General features: G+C 41.4%; 1 long non-coding RNA gene across 1 annotated transcript; it reads left to right on the forward strand.

Annotated features, from left to right (window-relative positions):
• Positions 1–395: 395 nt before the first annotated feature.
• Positions 396–16,884, forward strand: LOC128887438 (uncharacterized). The gene is made up of 3 exons (XR_008460037.1): positions 396–995; positions 11,124–11,386; positions 16,535–16,884. It is a non-coding gene; the product is annotated as an uncharacterized LOC128887438 (long non-coding RNA).
• Positions 16,885–23,566: the final 6,682 nt, after the last annotated feature.

Raw genomic sequence — 23,566 nt, forward strand, 5'->3', positions numbered from 1 at the left:
ACGCAGTCGAAATTCGCTCGTCCGTCGTGGCATGACTGACGTGTTGGGTAAACTTGGGTATATATTAGGCTGTCCCAAAAGTTTCTTTTGTTACATTAATAAGTAATACTTACTTATATTAAGTAATACTTAATATTACTTAATTTTATAATAATATATATATTTATATATAATATATTAATATTTATATATACATATATCATACATATATGTATATCATATACATATATATATATAATAGTACTTAATATTTTACGTCTAATGTTGCATTATTGAATTGTGTCCGATTCATTTTGCTCCATTACTGTTACATCAATATCTAAGAAATTAGATTGTCTATTTATATAAAGACCGCACAAAATAATTGAGTGCAAATAAGACAACCTAATATTTTATGTTCTTTGTGTCCCGTTTCGTAATGGCGCAGTCAAGAAGTTGAATAAAATAAATGTATCGAATTCGGACCTGATTCTCTCGAATGGAAATAATCGATCGAGTTACTAGTAATTTTTAGGCGCAACGTTAGCAGAGTGGTAGCAGTGAGTATCGATAAATGAAGCAACGGTAAGATTGAAAATGTAAGGAGATCTTAACTTATAATTGATAATAAGTACATGTTCTTTCTTATTATTATTCCGTGATACGATCGATTTTGAGATAACGATGTCTGAGAGTTGTTATCTATAGTCGAATCGATGAGATCAGAAGCAGAGTTAGTGTAATTCGGTTAGAAAGGTTTTCAAGGGATATCGAAGCTTTCTGGATCGTAAAAATTTCGCGAGATTAAGTTTAGACCACCAGTGTGCGGACAATCGAGTGTTTCGTTAGTGTTTTGGTTCTGTCGAGTGTTGAACTATTCTGTGGACGACGGAACAATAGAATTTCTTACAACCAAGGATCACGAACTTTGCTGTAACAGGAGATAATGATGCAAGTTCTATGTTTACAGTATTACGTCTACTGTATTTCCTCTGTGCTTCAACGTCAGTGACGAGGTAAGACAAAATATTTGCTGCGTTTTACTGTCGTCGCTACAGTACGACGTAATCGATAATCGATTTCGTTATACGATCGGAATAGCGAAGTCAATGGACTCGAAACAAAGCATCGATGAAGAAGAAAAATAACTATTCGATTGTTTGAGAACCGTGGTAGGAATTTTGGGTACGCTTTTTACTTATTCTATTGCTATACCGAATTCTATAATTGTTAGGTTAGATTGAAACAGCTTTTTAAAAGGAAGGAGTACGTTAGTTAAAATTCACCACGGTCGTTCTAGAAATCTTGACACGAGTAGTAAAAGGCGGTTTGTGTCAGACTCGTCATAAACTGTACCACGTTGAACCAAATGATCGCACACCGTCCTCCAACAGAGCACAAGGTCTGCTCTCGATCTCGTGAATCACCGTTCGTGAAGTTCAGCTGGAATCGTTCTTTTATCGTTCGTGTAAAAAGCAATCAATACTTGAGTTCGTTGAACCGGGAAATAACTATGATTCACGATCGGGAATTCTGGAAATTTTCAGGGCAACCAAAATAAATTCTTATTAATCGACTTCGAAAAGGAGAAGGTTACTCAATTCGACATGTATATATATATATATATTTTTTTTGTTTTTAACAACTTAACCACTGGTATCATTGCTTCTATATTATATCGTTATATAAATTATGAAATATATAAATATTAATTTGAAAGGGAGTCTAATAGACAAAATAAACATGGAATAATACCAATGTTGTGAAAATGGGACCTAACCTATAAATCTGTTTACGTTCACGTTTACGTTTATAACATTTTCAACGGACATTGTACAAGTGTGAATGTAACCATCTATAAATAACGGATGCCCTATTCACACCTGAGTTTCTTTAGAGGATTATGACGTCGTGTTGGTCGATCGTGACTCAACATACGTGCAAAAAGACGTAATCTGCTTTAGACGTCTTTATTCATCTAATTCTGTCGTCCCGCTGTAACATCCGAGACCTTAAAACTGATGTTGTCTGATAACAATCTTCTTATCTGATGAATTATTCCATTCCTATCGAAGGAATTTTTTAACTTAAAATATTCCATGTTCAAAAAAAAAAAAAAAAAAAATTCCCTAGTCTTATTGTAAGCATGCTATTGTTCTAGATTATTCTAGTTATAACAGATTTGTTAGGTACGAAAATTAATTTGGACATTGATACAATTTTTAAAATCGTGTTTCGTTCGTTTCCACTACATCAAGACTCGAATGGTTCATGCTTGAGTCTATAACTTAAATTCAAATTAAATTGAAATCTACTATTAAAATCGCGAGAGTGGAGGGATCCTGGAAGTTTTCGAAATTGGTGGTACCATGCCGGTTCAGTTCCGCGTCGTTTCTTCGATTCCTTGAAATTATATAGGTCATGAAGCATTTCCGGAGAACAGCGGAACTCCGGGAGTGTCGCTTGGCTGTTACGAAATCAGCTGTGCGCCTGCCTCTGGTTGTTGTAGGTCGCGTCAGGATTCCCCTCGGCCTCCCTTCTCCTCGTGCCATCTCGCTCTATCCAACGGCTGAGGTAACCGAGGAGAGGGGATGTTAAAGGTCGCTTCAACGTGGTGATCAATACGAAGCCTACATACCTACCTTCCCTATCAGACCAATGGGAATATCCAAAATGATCGTATCCCTCCGACCGCTATAAATCCATCTCTCAATGAAATTGACCTCAAAATTCACGCTTCAAAGAACCGGTATACTCACACAAACTTCGTTAGAAATTATGTTATCAGGTGCAGAAATTAATTCTGTAATGATAAATCTGTAATTATACTTTGATGTAACGAAATGGTGGGTAAATAGTTTTAAATTATACTTATGAAGAATTAAATTGTGAAGTTACAGAATTAATTTCCGCGCATAATGGATATATTATTATATACAAATATTTTCTAAAAACATTCATCGATACAGCTCTTCTTCTGAATATTCTATATAATTAATAGACTGCGGATCTTCATGCATTTATAGAAAATTTGTATGTGCAGGTACCTACGAAATCCAAACAATATGCAAGAATATAAAAAAGATCGAGAGTAAAGTTCATATTATAATATTTTTTCAGAGTAAAATAAATTCCTATTTAGGTTCAATTTTTGTAGGGACAATATTTTATTAAGATCCGCAGTCTAATAATTTAAATATATTTATACAGATATAGAGGATATCCGTTCCCTCGGGATCACCCTCGGCATTTCACTTCCTGTGAATAGTAAGAAAAAATATCAGAGGTCGTTTCAAAGCGCCACTATATCCGACGGAGTTTTCTTCAAGGTCACAGCTTTGAATGCATCTTCGTTCAAAGAAGCTTCCCTCGAGGTCTCTTTAGTTTCGAATATTTGGAAAACCCTGACCATTAACCGTTATTTTTCATTCGCAATTAATCGAATTTAAATTTAACAAAAAAATTGAATTCAACTGGATTTTCCAAACCGATCAGAGTAACATTCACCCGAGTAATATTTCTTCCGCTAGATTTTAATCCGAGGTCTCTTTATTTTCGAATATTTAGAAACCATTAACACCAACCGTTATTTTTCATTCGCAATTTATCGAATTTAAATTTAACAAAAAAATTGAATTCAATTGATTTTTCCCAAACCGATCAGAGTAATATTTCTTCCTCCAGATTTTAATTTAATTTTCCGCGTCGTTCCTACGCGCGGTGAACGCCAGTCGATGGCAGCGAGCACGGAAATGTATATCGATAATCGATACGCTTGAGAATCGATCGGTTTCGATGAAGCTGTATTGTTTTCGCGGAAGAGGAGCGCGGCGTAATTGTCGACGACAATGCGAACGTTCGTAGTTTTTTCTAATCGAGAATCGAGCCGTGAAGCAGTAGTTAACCTCTATCCGCGAAAAATTTCATTTCTCCGTGCGATGAATAATCGTCACTGTCTCAATTACGTAACGTCCGTTGGCTGGCACCGGCTAACGAGAAATGTTACGCCAATGGACGGGAGAAATTACTTTTCCTCGCTTGTTTGTTATTTTTATCCACGGCTCTGTTTCATACACTTTCCGACACTCCGCTTTAACGAGAATCGTCGAGCGGCCGGCTTTCTCAACCGAAGTCGCGAGCCTGAACGTTCGTGGGTTTATTTTTCATGTAAATATTAAACACGGATCGAATCGTGTACAGCACGAAACGCTTAGCTGTGTTAACGATTGATTTCGTCGGTCCAATGCTTCGAAACATACGATTTCTCTATTGTATTAAGTGGCTATCCTGAATTAGGAGGTCTGAGAAAAAGCGATTTTACGTGAATTTTTTTACGACGGAAAAAAAATAATTAATTCTATCGAACTTTGTCTGTACAAATTTTTTCAACAAGAAATGTTCAAATTGAGTCGACTGCGACGCACATTTGTAGAGCACCTCACAATTAAGACCTCCTATCGGTGGGAAAGATACAGGTCGCAATTTTGGTCTGACACAAAAAAAAAAAAAAAACCAAAAGAAATTTTCATTTTCGTACATGTTTCTTCTATGCGAACTGAGAAAGACCCGCAAAAGTGGTGAAATGTGAAATTACTGAAAGTTTGAAAAATAAGAACGAGTTCTTTGGGTGAAAAATATCACTTTAACTTGACAAAAAAGTTGTTTACAATTTCTGTTTGTATGAAATTGTTTAGTCACACGTAGAAGAGAAATGTTCGATAGAATTAATTATTTTTTTTCCATTCTGAACGAAATTCGCGAGAAATCGTTTTTTTTTTTAGACCTCCTAATTCAGGATACCCCCCTTAATAAATCGAAGTACTAACCCATTACGTAAAACATGATAATTCCTCACAATTCAACTGGACGAATTTTTGAAAAGTGCCTAGACAATACCAATGATCCTTGTACCAAAAACGTCAAGAGCGGTGTTTGATGGGTTCGTTTGCGGAGGAATTTGCGTCACAAGGGCCAGAACAGCGTGAAAACGTTCGCTCGGATCGCAGTCCCTGAAGCACCGCTTTAAATACCGCAATAAACGTATTAAGCGAACGGTTTAGCCGCGCCGAGACCAACGATTTTATCGCGTGACTGGCACCAGGGCCAGCGAGTGCAAATATTTGTCGTCCAGTTTTTCCAAGCGTATCACCGTGGCACGGTTCCTCTGTTGTTCGTAAACAGAACCGTAAATCTTCAACGGGCCGCGACGAAAGCCATCCTTATTCAGCCATTGTCCGAAGGCAGACCATTTCAATGTCAATGTCCCCGATGATGGAGCACCACTGACACTCTACCGACGGCGTGCTGCACGTAATTTCGACAGACGTTCGCGTCGAGAGCAAATCGGCGGCCGCTGGTTGACGGCCACCTTCCTTGTTTGTTACATAATCTTGGCTGACGCTTCTGGCCCGCCACAGATATTCTCGTTTCCCGTGAAAACAGCCGCGAACATCGCCAAGTTCGTCTGCTGGCACGTCGAACGCGTGGAAGACGTCTCGACGTAGTACAACGCTTCCGTATCGATTATCCTTTGTCCATTTTTATCGCGTTTCCCTAACTTCGTTTCCGTCGCTTTCCTTCCATGATCTCGTAACGTGTTACCAACGATTAATAAGAAGATAATTCACGTTCGGTGGCGCGGTGATTTATGGACGGATTTATTTTGTCTTGTTCGTTGCGTTCTTCCCGTACAAAAACATTCATCTGTTTAAGTCGAACGAGAAGATTTATTGGGTTGCATACTAAATCCGTTTTGTGTGTTTATACGTTCGAATATTTTATCGCATTCTGTACGAGTGTTACTCGTACTGGTATTTAAGTGTATTATTGAGGCTAGGGTTGAAAATATTGGTCCAGATCCTTTCAGGTACTTTTACAGTCGGTGTGAGAAGTGTTCGTACAGCAACCAATTTAAAATAATATTAATAGGAAAAGAAGTAAGAGGTTAACGTTGAATAAACTTTAATTTACGAGAATTCTACTCTAAAAATATGTGGGTACGTTGGTTAATTATTTCTTCCCTTAAAATTTACTAATTAAATAAATGTAGGAAGTTTTATTTTGAACTGGTTCCTGTACGAATGTTGATTACACTGACTGTATATTTCTATTGTTACGGAGTACGTGAAATCAAGACGTGGGTGAAGAGTAAGAAAGAAAATGCTTCGCGAACTTTACTAATGCTGATATCAATCGCGTCTTATCTAAGGAGAGATTAAAGTGTGAAAAGTACGTTTCGAGGAACAGTTTGCGGGCTTCGTTGCGGTCTAATCGCCACGTAAACACTGTGTCATACTTTTTAATAACCCAGTCCTCAGATCTGCCAGCCCTCACTGTTTGATTCATTTGCAGAGTACGCGTTGATCTACGGCCAATGCAATTAGCCAGGAGAACAATTAATTGGATCATTCAGCAAATCCTGAACACATCTTCTGTGTGATCTCGCGAGGAGATTACATCGCCGAGTACACAGAACATCGACGTGTAAAGAAATTCGTTTTGGCATTCGCGATCTTCCGAGATCCGTCATTATTACACGAATATGAATCGAAATACGTTATCGAAATAAAAAAATATTAGTGAACTAAATTATATGTACAATCGCTAGACTGCGGATTTTCATGCATTTATAGGATGTTTGAATGCGCAAAAATATTACAAAATGCACGCAATGTGCAAGAATGTAAAAATAATGAAAGTAAAGTTCACATTATAATATTTGCTGGGTAAATTAAATTCCTATTTAGATTCAAATATTGTAGGCATTACAATTTTTTACAATTGTTCGCTTAATTACAATTACTAAATTCATATTTAGGTTCAAATGTTGCAGGTACGTTTGCAAAAATTTTATTTTGCACGAAGATCCGCAGTCTAACGATCACTATCAGTGGATAATGTGTTGAATGAAGCTACGATAAACAAAAATACTATATTAGATTAGGTTTTAGTATATGTAGTTTCTGGATGCCCAAATGCAAACATTTTTCTTTATCACTTGTGGTTATGGTAATAGATGGAGGAGTAACCAATTTCTGTGCAGCTTCTTGGACAGTTGTTTGCATATCTTATCAACAAAATCCGTCATTATTACATGAATATTAATCAAAGTACGTCATCAGAATAAAAAGATATTAGTAAACTAAATTATATGTACAATCACGATCAGTCGATAATGTGTTAAATGAATCTACGATGAACGAAAATACTACATTAGATTAGGTTTTAGTATATGTAGTTTCTGGATGTCCAAATGCAAACATTTTTCTATATCACTTGTGGTTATGGTAATAGATGAAGGAGTAACCAATTTCTGTGCAGCTTCTTGGAAAGTTGTTTGCATATCTTATTAACAGTTTCGAATGCCTCGAAGGAAAGTTCGAGAATAACGTGCATCAACGCGGTCGATCCATTATTTCAAGTAGCTGGCTATCTCTTACGCAAAGCGCAATTATCTAGCGGTTCAGGCGGGACTTAAATTTAGCGTGGAATTTCGCTAAGTCGGAGAGACGGTAAAGTTCGGAGGGCCCAGCCGCTGCTGGGACCGAAATACATGTCGGGATACACCCCGACTCGAATTGTTCCTGTTGTTGCCGTATTTTTTATCCTCCGTCTCCCTTGCTGGTACGCCTCTGCTAACGTAAATCTTCTTAGCCGCGGGTACAGTCCAGCAAACAATTCGACGACCATCATCCTCGCTACTTCGCGAATACGTTGCTCGATGCATTTAACACGTTGACTGCCAAAGAAATATTTTTGAAAATTTCTGCTAGGATTAAATACTATTCAGACTATTGGAAGCTACATAATCAAACATCCGTCGTGGTATTTATTTTTGTAACTTCATCAAAATACACGAATTTCGTTTAAATTCATTTCCTGCGAAGCTTATAGGAAGCTCGACTTTCGGAATGAATTTGTTTAATATTTCAGTGAAAAGCACCGTCAGCCACATATGGGTGACGTGGACGATCAACGTGTTAACCTGTATGCCTAACTTCCAAATTGAACACTGCATACTTGCTTCACATATTTGCTTTCTGGATAACAAATTTGTTAAATTAAGATTTCATGGAGATCCAAGGAAATTTAAGGAAAAGACGCGTGATATTTTTAAAAATGGATCAGTAAATTGTAATTGAAGAAAGAATTCGTCTTCATGGAAATTAACACTGTTATGCCATCTAGAAAATCCCACCTACATTAATAGAAAAGGTTTGGACATTGGTGTCTCGGTCTAGCGAAGCGTTGGCCGTGAAATCGTCTACGTCGGCCATTCTAAAATCGTGCCAGAATTTCTCGCCAAATTTAATTGGAGCTCCCCCGTGTCTGCCACACACGGTCTTCACAATCGTTTTATTTTCTTTCTTCGAGACAATAGTGGCTCGATACGACGGTTGTAGAATACGCTGACTCGATAGAAATATCACCAACAACTGCAATTCGATTCTCGAGTTCACCATCGGTTAATGAACAGGTCCGAAAATACAGACATCGATCAATTCTTTAAAATATTACGTAAGAATCCTAGCACTCGCTTTCGTTGCTTATCAAGCCTCGATTTATCGACAGATAATATCAAAGTGTCGCGCGATAAAAAATTGTCCGGCACCACGTACGTTTCTAACGATAATATTTCCGTAATAATCGCATTTTTCTAACAGTACGATATTTCGAGAGACCGCATTCTATTTTTGCGCGTGTTAATAAAGCTCGAAACTGCTCGTGGCCGCGTCTTCAGAAAGCCGTTAAATTGTACACGTGCGGCAACACGTATTGCGTCAGTGGCTCACGTAAGACTTGTTAAACGATAATGATTTTGTTCGTTTACAGATCGGTTGCACCTTCTGTTACGCGGGTGTCGCCAAGACGAACACGTGACCCGGCTCGATGCGTAATTTATTAAATCTCGAAATGTATCTTTCGATGATTTTTGTAACATTCGGTGGTGAAAAAAATATAATTACATTTACTAAACTCTGCACGGTGATAATTCCATTCTGGGAATATTTTCCTTGTTTTATCATTCTTGTACAACTCTTTCTATAATTTGAATATTTTTCTGTTTAGCGTAGACTAGATAAGGGTTGGTTAAACCTTAAACGCAAATAATACTTCGAGACTACAACTCGCCTCCACACTTTCCCCAAGCATGAATACCTCCAAAATTCAAATTCTAAATGTAATTCCTATAGAGCGCCATCATTGGCAAAAAATGTCCAATCAAGTTGCAATATTAAAAGAGTCAAATGAAATTGTATCGTGGGTCCTATAAAGGTACAAGAAATCACCGAGAATGTGCAGATAAAATTTTATCACAACCTTGTACGTTGCAAATTCAAATTCTAAATGTAATTCCTAAAGAGCGCCATCATTGTCAAAAAATATCCAATCAAGTTCCAAACCAATAAAAGAGTCAAATGAAATTGAGTCGTGGGTCCTATAAAAGTATAAAAAATCACCGAGAATGTGCAGATCAAATTTTATCACAACCTTGTACGTTGCAAATTCAAATTCTAAATGTAATTCCTAAACAGCGCCATCATTGTCAAAAAATATCCAATCAAGTTCCAAACCAATAAAAGAGTCAAATGAAATTGTATCGTGGGTCCTATAAAAGTATAAAAAATCACCGAGAATGTGCATAGCAGATCAGCTTTTATCGCAACCTTGCACGTTGCACCTTTTTGGCGTGCTGCATCGACTGCGATCACGTGCGATCGAGTTTTGCGGAATCCCCTGACGCAGCCCACCTATTCGAGTGGGAACTTTATAAACGTTTAATTATCCGGGGCCAAGTGCCTTTTTCCGCGGTTGTAATACACGCCTCTGCGTTAACAGCTGGGAAAACTATGCTCCGCGTCTATTTCCGAGCCCGAGGATTCGCTGTCGTTGGGCAGCGTTGCCCCGACACGCTGGGTCTTCTTTCGGTTTGAAGAAAGTCCCGTCTTTTGCTAGAATGCCAACTGTTTTTCTTTCCTCGCAAAAAAGTTCTCGTCTATTTTTAGCCAACGGTTCTACAGTTACACGTCCCGGCTGCCCTTTGTCGCTCGTCCTCGTCGGACTCGGCGCGAGGAAAACAATGGATGGTGAGTATGTATATTCCTGTAACCATAACAGTCCAATCGGATAGCTAATGCGAGCTAATGTTCAGAGAGCGAGGCACGGTAGCAATAATCACACAACTTGGATACTTCGACTTATATTTTAACTTTCAGTGCATTCAGTGGCAGACTTTGTTGTAAAAACTACATAACCTAACATTTGCATTGGTATTTAGTTTTGCAACTCGATTAAAATTCACGGATCCTCTCCAGGCTTGTTTCCTTTAGTACCTGGTCTCCAGAATTAGATCTAGAACTAGGAGTACCTAAAATTATTAATATCAAAATACATACTAGCAACGATAATTTAATTCCACTCTTGGAGAAGCGCCAAAAGTTTTCCGTCATAGAGAATATCTGCATAAAGGTGAAGTTCGAGGTGCACGGGCAACTACGTTGCAATAGTGCCCTAACGACGTTGCGCTAATTCCAAACCAGATGAATTTTAGCGTGGTATGTAAGGGCCGAGGGGCGTGTGTGTATGTGACTGTATACTCTATTCCTTTTATTCCGTTATGCCGTGTTTACTGGCTGCTTCTTCTATTTCTCTCGCTCCAGCTAATTTCATCGATGCTCGGTGGACTGACCTCTCGAATGTACTCCGTCGCGATATTTTGAGACGGTTGCCGGTTGCTGGCTATGGAATTAAATTCACAGAGTCACGCAGATGGACTGCACGCTCTCAAATAGTGAGTGATGAAAGGCAGAGGGTGCTGGGCTCTCTTTCTGTCAGAAAACAGAGTCTGTTCATCAGACATCGCACGGAAAGAGGGAACGTTTGTAATTTCGTTCCCTTTTTCTCACGTAGTACTGTAGAAATAACTTTTTCCTATGACTTTAACCTCTTCACGGATAAATCGGATAAATCGTGAATAAATCGTAAATAAATCGTGATCAAATATTACTGTCTCGAAAGACATTGGTATAATAATCTGAAACTTCGAAATGCATTGAACAATTGCATCTCCGAATTAATTAAATATTTACCATGCATACAGTAAGACGAAAGATTGTTTGAACGATCCTGCGAACTTGTTTCAGGAGAAACTGAGAGGACTATCGATACACGCATCAAAGACCATCAAAAATGCACCCGATTACATCACACAATCTGCAATAGCTGAGCATTCGAAGGAAACCGGTCATCGCGTACAATAATGATGAAACGGAGAGTCTAATTAATTCTAACTGCAACTAGCTGCGCCAGATGTCTCTAGTCGTGCTTTTCATGGCCAGAGGCGATACCGATAAAATAGGAAACTATTCACAAGGGAAATTGGAAAAGACGAATACTAGGTTGAAAGGTGAGAGTAATATTGATTACAGGCGTGATGTGTGGTGAATGATAGATCAGATAGATTGAGAACTCAGTATAAGCTTATATTACGAACTGAAGTACCGACCAGGTGGCCAATCAGCTGTATGCAGCGCACTCTGCCTTCAACAGTTCCGATTATAGGAACTATGATCAATCCACCTCAGTCGATAAATATAGAGAACGTTCATTTCTGTTGAGTACAAGCAAAATTATATTTCAAATATATATATCTTACAAGTATATACTACGGTATACAACATAAATATGTATACATATATGTACAAGTATATACGACATAAATATACATATATCTTACAAGTATATACAACATAAATATATATATATATATATCTTACAAGTATATACTACAGTATACAACATAAATATATATACATATATGTACAAGTATATACGACATAAATATATATACATATATGTACAAGTATATACAACAAAAATGTATAGATCTTTAAATAAATATATCTTGCAAGTTCATAGAACAACCCCAAAACAAGAAATTAAAATATAGGTACATAGATAATAATTAAACAAGTACATTTCCATCTTCATTTTTATAAAAAGTTGTTCAGTTTTCACCTCTCACTTGAAATTTACACGTGGACAAGAATTTTGCTCGTGTTTAGTTGCAGTCCTACAAAATTCTTACAAAACATTATAACCATTGCAAGTAGCTACAACGAAAAGTTTTCCGTAAGAAATATATAGAATATTGAAAGCGGAAGTTGGAATAATTAAATTTGCGAATGAAATTACACAGATATCCTTCTCTGCGTCGTATCGAAACTCCGATTAACCATTTAAGAAGGTGTTAACGTTCCCTTGAATTAATTCTAGTTCACCCAATGCAAGCCTCGCGTGGACCACTGACGCACCTGTTGCACAAACTTCTCCCACCCCTAGAATCGAAACCAGGGCTCGTCTATTCACCGACACAGAATCTTTTAAGTACAAAGAATCACTGGGGATACCGAGACCCAACAGAGACGTCACGGTGGCTGAATGGAGAGCCCCTGAAAATTTCCAAGGGCTCTTTGTGCACCTCGAGGGTGCAGTTTGGCCGCCAGTATATTCGAAATAGGAATAAGTCTTCCACGCCACCCATCATCCTACGCTTTGATGCGTGAAATGTACCACCATGATATAAAGTGACTAATGCCGATGATACAACACGGGTCTCACGCCAGCCTCGTGCGGCCACTGCGGGACGTTTCTATATGGGGGTGAAGAAGGGAAAAAAAAAAATGAATGTTTATTGTGATCTCGATCGGGGAATCCCGCGACGGTCATGTGGGCACGTTAATTCGTAGGTTTCGTTGTCGTAATTGCGTTTCTCTGGCACCTAGTTTGGGAGATAAGATCGCTTACTAATTTTTTTTGGAATGATGAGGGTTATCGGAAGGTTGAACTGGGAGACAACGGTTTCTTAAATCCACTGCTGCTCCAGTGTGATGTCACTTTTTCTCCTTGTTCATCGGAACTTGTGTTTATCAACCGACTTCTTATACAAAGCGTGACGCCAGTTCGGATGGATTTCGACCGGGAGACATCTCGAAATCGTGAAAAGGCTTCAGCACTGTATGAAGATAGAAAGGAAGGTGGGATCGCGAGAAACACCCTGTATATGAGCAGAAACGGGACGACGACGGATGTGACTGCGCCGGGTTAATAAGGATGCGACGTCATCGGGCTGCGACGTTACGTTTTCTCCTTTGAATCACGATCTCCGAAACCAGGACCGCGATTAAGCAGCCACTTAATTAACCCACGGCGATTAAACGCCGCAATTTGCGGGGCGTTTGTCACCGAAACCACTCGGGAAAATCTCGTCGACTAACGCGCCCAACAAAATCTCGTTTCCCTGGCGCTAGGAAGCTAAAACTAACGGCGATATCTATTCGGTCCAGAACAGGATCAAAGAAAGCTTATCATCTTACTTCTCCATTAACTTATTATTACGGTCACAGGCTTCTCCGATACTTTTATTATTTATCCATGCCTTGGAAAAAACTGAGGCGGTTCTCGTCTGTGATTCGAACCCGAGTTCTTCAGCGTGGTAGTCGGCCACTTTACGCACTCCTCCACTGTAGGGCCCTTATTAGAAAAGCTATCTCACAAGTGAACTGGGAAAGTACGTAAGTAATAGTAATGAAATTGCAATAAAAGAAAAAATTAAATAAAAACAGTCGCGTGTGAGACGTGTGTTCTTAAACGGAAAAGTATTATAATTGTCTAATCGTGTCGGTTGTTACTAGGTTCTCCCAAAAGTTTCTTCCATTTCATTAACAAGTAATGCATACGCAATATTTTATGTCTAATGTTACGTTATTGAATTGCGTACGATTCATTTAGTTCCACTGCTGTCACGACATTAACATCTAAGAAATCAGGTTTATTTATATAAAGATTACCACAAAAAATAACTGAGTGCAAGTCACGGAAGAAACTTTTGGGACAACCTAATGTTTATAAAATTAAAAGGTCCCAGCATAAAAAGAAAACTAATGCTAAGGGTGCGTAGATCGCAATTACAGCACCTACTTGATTATTTGAACACTTTGATGACCTCTTTTTATCCCAGCTTCGTGGGAAGTGGTCTCGCATCGTTTACGAGAATCCGTGAGCTCCGTTTATACGAATTACAAACCAAGCCTATCCAAACGCAGTCGTCTCTCAATTCGAATAAGAGGTGTTGCACCGTATTCTGTGCAAAATTCTATGGCTCGAGGGCCCTATCCTCATCGACGACCAATTAGCGTAGAATGTATGCCCACATGTTTCGTGAGAACGAGAAATTCGGTTTCTCCTGACTCCCAATGGTACATGGGAGGGGCGGAGGGCTAAAAACGCGGTCTATCATCCCGCATAAGATCGCCTACGTGTATAATGTAACGTGACTGCGGGTGGGAATTTACGAGGACGTCTTTGGATCTGATTACGCGGGCTGTTATTCGGGGGAGGACGTGGAACTTGGCCCATATCCAAAAATGTGGCGTAAATTGTATTTATCGATGGGCAGCTAATCTCCCCTTGGGATCGGCTCTGGAAAGTACGCGAAGTGGTCTGAAGCGTCGACTCGCAAGGGGCAGACATGAGGGTGGGCATTAAAAACCGACGTTAGGAACCATTACAAAAAATAAGAATTATTTACAGTGGCGTTGCTTGGAGATAATTCTGTCACGATCGTTTCTCGCGAATTTAAAGTGTACGCGTAGGTACACGTATCGATTACGGACATGCGTGAGAACGGTGAAATTGTACTTGTGAGAGCATTTCAGGATAGATATGGATTAACCCTTTGCACTCGGGTGGCGCCTCTAGGGCGACATACGCAATTTAAGTGATTTTTCGAACGTACAATTTCAATTTTACTTATATCGGAATACAGCTAATTATAAATTCAAACAATGATTCGTTGAGCCACGAATGTTCGTAGATGTTTCTTTTCGAAGTAGAGTTTCTGGTTTTACAGAAATTTATTATAAAAATGGACTGGATTTGATTCTATAGAACAATGCCACGAGCGGCAAAGGGTTTGACACGAATCTCTACTATAAAAATGACTTTATTCAAAACCCACCGACTTCTACAAAATCGGCTGGACGACTGACTGTTCATAAACGGTTGCCGACGGTGCTCCGTTAACCGAAACAACGATAATGCTCGCTATACCTCATTTTATCACTTATACAGCGATAAAAGTGTGCCGATCGATGAATTCTCACATAAACAAAGTGTGAAAGAGTTCACGATCCGTTCGCGATAATGCCAAAAGAATGCATAAAAAAAACAAACAGCCACCTCGAGTACCTTTTAAAATACTGTCGAAAATCATCGGGAAATAAATGTTGCGCGATGATTTATTTTGTCAAGCGATCGATGCTGGGACTGTACCAGCGGTGGAAGTCCTGAGAATGCGTTCGCCAGCGATATCTACGCGAGAGGAACGCGAGTATGGCCGACGTGTAACGGAGGTTCCCCGTCGCCTTCGCGCAATTACGTCCAATTGAACTAATTCAGTCCAATTGACGTTAACAGGCTCAATTGGACGGACCCCGCTAGCGTGCACTGCGGGCACACGGCAATACTATCCGGTCGGCATACCTACGGCGTAAAAAAGTGCTTGCGCGCAAAAGGAAAGAAAACCCTAAACGCTGTCCTCCGAACCCCTCCGCTTCTATCAATTTACATGTCTCATCGCGTCAATTTTTGCTGGATCGTTTTCAACGACCCGAACTTCGAACGTTAGCTAGGTGACCCTTCGAACGTTGGAACGTTATGAAATTTAAGATGGCGATTGTATAATTCTTATTTTTTGTTAATAGGTAAGGATCGAGCTCTAGAAACACTTGGCGAGGAGTTTTGTTAGAAGTAGAGTTTTGTTAGATATGTGGTTTTTATGGTAGGTTCTGGGTGAATTGCTTCGATTGCTATACAGGGTGTCCGACGTGGATCTGGTCTAGATCCTAGATCATTTCTAGACCTACGCAGAGAGAGAGAAAGAGAGAGAGTTGTTACTTAGAATGCTTTTTAATTCGAGTTAATATAGAGTGGAATTTTGGAATTTTTGTGTAGATCCAGGAGAGTTCATTTTTAGACGTGGAAGCTCGAAGATACTTTGAAGACTCGAATCTTTTATTGTATAGCGTAAAAAGTGGACTTTGTGGAGTGTAAGAATTATCTGGTCGGCATTCTTTTGGCAGCGTGCACCCATTATCGTTCACCAATCGCGAACGGATCGGGCAGAGGTGTCTGGCTTCGATTCACAGTGTATTTATACGAGAAGTCGCCGATCGGCATTCTTTTGAAAGAGCATTATCGCTGGTTTTGTTTAACAGAGCGACAACCTTTGACGAACAGTCAGTCGCTCGGCCGATTTTGTGAGAGTCGATCGTTTCTAATTTTTAATCAGTAGAGATTCATGTTAATCCATATCCATCCTGAATTCCTCTCACAGTAGGTAATACATCAATAACGTAAATAATACACGAGATACTGGAGTTTTAACCCTTAAATGGTCCAAGTTTCAAATTTGATAATTGCATAATATTCTCATGGACAAAAGTTAAAGTTCAAATAATAAATACATCGATATTTGTTTTAATTTAATTAACAGAATCAGGCTTCTAAGGATCGAAACCTAATCCCGATAGCAATTCCGATAACAAAGGAGTGTACCTTCAATTTCTAAGCCGTTGCAAGGTTCACAGAGTAAATTACTTAGGGTCGTGATGACGATACCAGAATTTAGAATCCTCATTCGGGTATAACCCAATTTACTTCATGACATTTAATTCGAATTCTACTCGGACTCTGGAGAATTCTTCTCAGAAAAATCCTGTCGGCCATGTTGAAGTAGCTCATTTGGATAAAATTGCACAGACTACGTGTAAAATACAACAAAACAATCGAAATGACTTATTTACAAAAATTGCAGAGGTACTCCACAATTTGCAACATAGACTTGCAACATGTCAGCCACGTTGAAGTAGCTCATTTGGATAAAATTGCACAGACTACGTGTAAAATGCAACAAGACAATTAAAATGACTTATTTAGAAAAATTGCAAAGGTTCTCCACGATTTGCAATATAGACTTTAAAGAAAAAAAAAAAGGTCCTCGGATATTAAGATAGCAAGGAAGCTGTTCTGAAATTGATTTTCGAGTGACAACAGATGGACGTGGTGATTTGTCTAGGATAGAACAGGCCTAAGTGCATTCGTAGTGCAGCTCTCTGCTATTGAAGGACAACGTTGACGGAAGGGGAAGGGGTGGAGACTCCTTCTGTCCTCCTCTTCGAGGTAGTGGGAGCAGAGCGTATCGTGTCCGTTTCGTTCTTATCTTTCCTCCAGGTCTCTCCCACCCCGAAGGAGCGGTGGGAGATCGTTACTCTGCCTTCTCCTTTCTTCGTCGTCGGCGTCCCCCACTTTGTCCCTAGATGTTCTGTCTTTGTCCCACGCGGTCCTTTACGCGTCCTAAAAGTAGTCGAAACGATGGAAAAAATATGCGAAAGTGAAGACGAATTTTCTTTTTAATATTTTAACAATAAAAAGGGAACTTGTGTTCTAGACAAACTTTTCTATTCGACGTCTACTCAAAATTAAGATTAATTTCGTTATTATATATTCGTTGAGAGAAAGCTGAACCTGAGATTGACGCAGAGTGTCGGGAAAAATCTTCTTATTATTTTATAACTGACAAGTGCATGAAGAATGCTTTTGTTAAAAGTAGAATAGCAAAAACAGTGCTTAACACTCGTATCCTCCATGCCAAACATTACAGAAGCCTCACGGGGCACGATTTTCATTTATTTTTATTTTTCTCTTGCTAAGCATCATTCTTCTTCAATAATTATCCGGAACACTTATCTCTAAGAAGCCAACACTCTTATTTCTACCATTTTAAAACACGTATCACACTCTTCCAAACATATCTTCCTCGATCTCTCACACTTTAGCAATGCGTATAAAAGTCTCAATCACTAAAACTGTCTCAAACGTCACAGACGAAATCACGACACTCAAGTACAATCCAGTGTCACCGATCGCCACTACGCAAGTTACATATTCCAAGTCAAATGCCTCATCGGGTAGTTTCATCTACCGTAGAGTCAATTTAAGTCCGAAGACGTAAATCGAACCACGCGCGTCGCGTTTCAAACTTCCCGCGGTGGCGTCACTTTCACCAGACGCGCGGACCCTCGGACGAAATCGGGCGAAATCGGGTGTCGTCGTCTCGGCGAGCACGTTCCTCTCGCGTACCGTCTTCCGTGCGAACTCGCGAGAACCGATCGCGAGCCGAAGAAGAAACGTGGACGCAACGATAAACAAAACCCTAGGTTTCCAACGAATCTGAAGTTTTCCTCTTCGTGAAACGTCTCAGAGAGGAACAGAGACAAGCTTAGTTATCCACAAACTTCAGGTGAACTTCAGGTGAACTTCAGGTGAACTTCAGGTTCGTGCCTAGGGTTTCCGTAAGTCTTCCCTCTGATACCACCGCGGTACTTCCCCGAAAAAAAACGAAGACCCGACTAGAAACGTGGACCTCGCGTTACTGCGAGTCGCCATGGAGGGTTAGGACGCGCGGCGTGGTTTCGTGGGGTAAAAAAAAAGGGGTCGAAAAAGAAAGTCGTCCAGAGGGTCAGTGCAGGAGGCGACCCGTTACTGCAGCCAGGCACCACCGGACCTTCACTTATATCGTCTCTCGGCTAATAACGCTAGTAATGTGATATGATTAGCTTAGTTGAGTTCAGTTTAGTTCGTATTCGTTCAATTTAGTGGTTCGCCAGCAAAATCACATCGAGTTAAACCCATTTAGGCCAGTTAAGTTACCGACTTCTCGCTCTCGCGCTCGTCGTCATCCTCACGAGCGGATGCCTCCTGCATCCGCAGATATCCTGCGGTTCCCTGGGCTCCACCCGCATACGGCGTCCAATTGGAAATTAATTGGCGAGCCGACGGGCCGATGGAGGCAGGAATTGGTCGCCAGGAGGCCATCGTTTCGGTAGAAATCGAAGGCAGTCGGACGACGAGTCGTTGGAGGTCGTTGGGAGGAGAGTCAAGGACCGAGAAGATTTTTAGGGCTTTGTTGAGGCTTTAGATCGAAGGAGTTCGCATTTAGGTCTCGGAAGATGTTAAATACAGGCTTGAGGATTTTTTGGGGGGATTGGTAGAAATCTAGAGGATTAGGTAGATAGCACATGGAGCGTTAGAAGCTAACCTCTAACTGATCTTCATCAAGCGAAACTCCATCATGAAACTTCAACCTTGAAATCTATTAGGTGGGCCGAAGAGTAATCTCGTTTCTTTTACATTAAATTCAAACTTTCCAATAAATTTCTATCTTTGATTCGTTATTATATTCATTCATATAATCGCCCTCATTGTCAGCAGCCTTTTGTCACCTAGCGTGCAAATTTTCAATGTCAGAAAAATCAATGAGCTGATAAATGGTAAACAAGTATTTAAGATGGCAATAACAATTACATTCCAGTCCACCTAATGCCTTCCTTGAAAAACCAACCACCCAACAACTTCTCCATACTAGTATCCTCGTTCAGGTGTATCTATATCTAGGATCCTCGTTCAGGTGTCAGCCGGTAGCGGCAGTGGAGCAGTGCGTAGCGTAGCCGGCTACCGCGCTTGAAATCCTGGGTTCGAATCCCGGTCATTCGCCGCTCCAGTTTTTCAAAGTTACGTTAGGTTCGGCTATTAATGTAAAGTATCGAAAAACCCTTCGGCGTAAAATAAAAAAGTGGAAAAATAAAAAGAAAGAATCGGATAGCTCCGTAGCACTGTACAAACATACAAATCCCAAACAGGTGTAAGCCAAATTCAATTCGTAACGCGCAGGTTCTGAAGGCTCTAGAGAAATTCTTCGGTACATTCTATTTAGACTATATAGACATCATCTACCAAACTGACAACGAATTAACACCAAACCTGAATAACGCTCAACGATAAAAACCGTGACTCACCTGGTGCGCGCATCCATCCTCGATTCCAATCGGCAAGATCGCCGATGGCAGACGCCTCCAGCGGCTCTCGCCGCTTGTAAACAAACTTATTAGCGAAACGAGGAGGAAGGCCACGCGCCGGTCCCGCGTTCAGCCCCAGGAGCGAAGCGGAAAGGACGCCTCGACGAGGGGGTGGAGGCAGAGGGCCAGCCTCGCGAACCGCAATTAAATCACCGCGTGACAGCCGCGCGCTAATTACCGCCGATGAAATTAGCAGTTAATATACGCGTGTACACACGGAATGGGGGTAGTTTGATTGGGCCAATTCGAGGCAATTCCTGGCGATTGCTGGTTTCATTGAGCCTGCGCTTAAGAGCTCAGTGCCACGCTGCCGGTCAACGGACATGGATCTCTTGGAAAGTATAGGTGCCCTCACCTTTCGCGTCGAGGATCCTTCGAGGATCCTTCGAGGATCGGCGGAGCCGCCTGATCGATCGTCCAGAGGTGATCTTCGACGAACTCCTCGAGGATCGTCGCAAAACTCCGTCCATGGATCCGTCGTGACAACTCGGTGGATCGAGAGGATCCTTCGGGTTTAGGCGCGATCGAGTCAGCTGCGACTCCTTGGGATCGTTCGAGCTCGAGTTCAAGGACCCTCGAAGACGTCGGAGACACTGGACATCCGAACGGGCTGCGACGCTTCGAAGTTCGCGCGAGGCTCGATAGTGCTTGTGTGCGAGTGTTGTCAGTGCCACGGGAACGTGGAGTACTCTGGATCTTGCGTGGAGCGGTCAGAGATCCATCGAGAGGGAAGGTACTGTCCTAGATCCGTTACATGGGGAGCTTTCTCGAGAGATACTTCGTAGACTGGCTTCGCGAGACTTTCGTAGATAACGTATGCCTGATCCACGCGGATTTTTGGAAGGTTTAAGGTAGAAGGTTGGATTTATGAACCAGTTATTAGAGAATTGTATCTCATCGTAGCCAAGTCTTCTAGGTATTTCTTTAGTGAAGTCTTTAGTGAAGAGTCTTTAATTACCAGTCTTTAGTTACCAGTCCAGAGTTACGATAGTTAACAGATGATTGTCATAAAACTGCTTGTTGCATGAAGGAATGTTTTAAACGAGAATAATTTCTCTAGAATACCGGACAAATTATCTCTGAATTCCTATAGTGTTCAAACATGGCCTAGACTCTGCTCCCACATCTAATCTATAGTTACCAAGAGCGAAATTCCTTGTTGCGTGAAGTAATGTTTCGAAGAAGAGGAACGATACTTTCCGCACACATGTCTTATCGACACAGTCCGCTTATAGAACTTCTGTGCTCATTCGAAGAAGGAAAAACTCCTACAATTTCTCCGGACGTACGGATCCACAGATTTTGACTCGTCCTCCACATATCTAACCCAGACTTGACGCCTGAGAAGTAAAAATAGCGATGATCGAACCACCGAGGATCTAAACTTCATACGACATCTAAAGTAATTACATCGTTCCGACATCGTTCCGACACCGTTCCAGACGATTCCAATTTCCCGGAAACCGCGACGTCCGCGCTTCGGAACAAGATGGCGGCCAAGGTCCGACCCGAACCGCCTCGAGAGGCGCGCCGAGCCCTCATACTCGTGTGTTCGTTCCGAGAAAAGGTCGAGGGTTCGCGAGGAGTCCATAGTCCGCGGCACGGATCCACAATTTTCCCATAACGTCGATCGTGGACGAAGCCGTCCGCTCCGATTCCCACATCGTCCCCCACCACCGCGGGCGCCGTCGACGTCGCGGACGTCGAGCGTCCTCCGGAGGACGGGGGCGGTCGCAAATGGTGGAGCGGCAGCCAACGAGTGAGACAGCGAAGCAGGAAGACGTCGAGAGCGTCAAGCCCGAGAGAGACGAGACGATGGAGGACGAAGAGAGAGAGAGAGTGCTATATACTCGAGGTCCGAAGGCGATGGAACGGAGGGGAAATGGAGAGAAGAACCTGAGGGATACGGAAGAAGATGGAACAGAGACGGAGCACGCGAAATTGGGAGATAGGAGACTTCGGAACTTGAGAAAAGCCAAATGAGAAAAGTGGAAGAAAATGTTGAATTCGAGGGAGACAGAGCTTGGGGATGCATGGAGTAATATTTAAAGACTGAGGAAGACAGAGCATAGAGATAAATAGCACGACAAGGACAACCAACGTCTCAGGGAAAGTGCAAAGTCTGAAGAAGACAAGATACAGAATGCAACAGATCCCAAAAGCCAGAGAGAGAGAGAGATGGGGCACCGGAGCAAGGAGAAAGGGAAGAAAGAAGGGGCAGCCGTGGCGCAAAGGGAAGTATACACTACCGCTCAAAAGTATCCGGGACACTTGCAAAATATACATTGCATCAAAGTTATTTAACGCGTGTACCACCGGTGGGTCGCACTTGGCTTCGAATGAATCTGAAGTTTACCAATATTTTTTTTTTGTCTCATTTCTTTCTTTGGAAAACCTTCCTTTCTCAGAAGAGGAAAGCAAACTTCAGATTTATTCGAAGTCTAGGATTTTGCCCATCACTGGCCCTCAGGCGGCGTGTACCACCGGTGGCTCACACTCGCGTGTCTATCAGATGGCGCGTACCATTCCGCCGTCCCATGGCGAGAAAACAAAAATAATGCCGCCGGTAAAGTAGCGACCAAAAACGACCAAAAACGCGGTTGGATATCACCGCTTGCACTAATTCTGATCTCTCTCAAGAGAACATAAACATATCTACAACTCCCTGAACTCTGCGCCATAGAGACGAAGCAAAGCGGAATTTGAGATTCTTTTAAGCATCGAGGCCGTTCCATTAGACTTTGTATTTCTCTTACAATTATATTTCTGCACGCTCATCATATAATTTGTACACAAACATTAATTCTATTATCCTACGCAGCCTATGCTGTACAGGTCTGCATATATATCGGAATGGTTGAAAACGAATAACATGTATGCACCCCTTTAAATGGTAGAAAGTACGTCGAGTTTGTCTTTGAATTTTTCATAAAAATTCTCACGAACTTGTCTGAACTATAACGATTAAAATTGATATAAGCGTTCTAAATACCTTTCGTACAAAGTTAGAGTATGTTTCGTAGAAGAAAAGCAATTGTCCGGATACTTTTGAGCGATAGTGTATAGCCGGTCTAGCGCAAGGGGGTGCGAGGGTGAGAGAGGTCTATGGGCGTGAGCGCGACGGAAAGGGAGGAATAGAGTAAGAAAACGTAGGCAGCACCGCGCCCGCATGAACAGGGCCGTCCTCTCGGCGCGGAGGCCAGTAGGTGCCGCAGGATTGGCTGGCCTCCATGTGTGGGGGCGGCCTGGCCGGCAACCCGTTGAAAATATAAGCCTGTGTGAGTGTCCGCTGATTAGCCAGAGTCGGAACGGATCGTCGGTAGTGCGAGAGTGTCCCGGATAGGACAGCCTGCTCGCGATACCAACCACGGCCGACGGATAGCGTCCCCGCGAGAGGAGTGAACCCGATCCATTCGTCGTCGCGTAGTCCTCCAAGGTCCTGGGTTCCCTCTGGACGCTAGGAAACGCATTCTCTCTCTATTACGCGGTCAGACGTTCGCGCCTTCGGCCAACGGCTCGGTTCACTTAGTTAACTCCGCTTAAAACTAATCAAAATTAATCATAACCCGGGCAACAATTGATCGCAATTGGTCCGGATTCCATTACGGAGG

Source organism: Hylaeus anthracinus, unplaced genomic scaffold (assembly GCF_026225885.1).
Source record: "Hylaeus anthracinus isolate JK02 unplaced genomic scaffold, UHH_iyHylAnth1.0_haploid 0, whole genome shotgun sequence".
Taxonomy (NCBI): Eukaryota; Metazoa; Arthropoda; class Insecta; order Hymenoptera; family Colletidae; genus Hylaeus; species Hylaeus anthracinus.